The following is a 452-nucleotide window of genomic DNA, read 5'->3' as shown; positions in this document are numbered from 1 at the left end:
CAACAGTTGTTAGAGGAAAAAGAAAAGAAACAAGAAGAACGAAAAGAGAAATTACAACAGTTGTTAGAGGAAAAGAAAAGAAACAAGAATAACGAGAGAATAAACAAGAAAAGAAACAAGAAGAGAGATTACAGCAGTTGCAAGAAAACCTGCAACAGTGGCAGCTCGAACAGTAAAATAAACAAAAAGAGAGATTACAGCAGTGGCAACTAGAACAAGAAAAGAAACAGGAAGAAAGTATCCAACAGTTGCAGAAAACTAATTCGCTTTTAAATTTACTAATGTTTTCCATTTGTACTTCTTGCCATTGTTGTTGATTTTCCTGTAGTTGCTGCTGACACACATTAAAGGATGATTTATTGTCTTCTACACAAGAAGGATACATTAATCATCGACTTAACCAGCCCCAGACAATGACAAGCCCCTTCCAGACCCTGCAGCTAAACCCTAAT

Source organism: Limulus polyphemus, unplaced genomic scaffold (genome assembly GCF_000517525.1).
Source record: "Limulus polyphemus unplaced genomic scaffold, Limulus_polyphemus-2.1.2 Scaffold548, whole genome shotgun sequence".
NCBI lineage: Eukaryota > Metazoa > Arthropoda > Merostomata > Xiphosura > Limulidae > Limulus > Limulus polyphemus.
Note: the sequence above shows the minus strand (reverse complement) of the source record.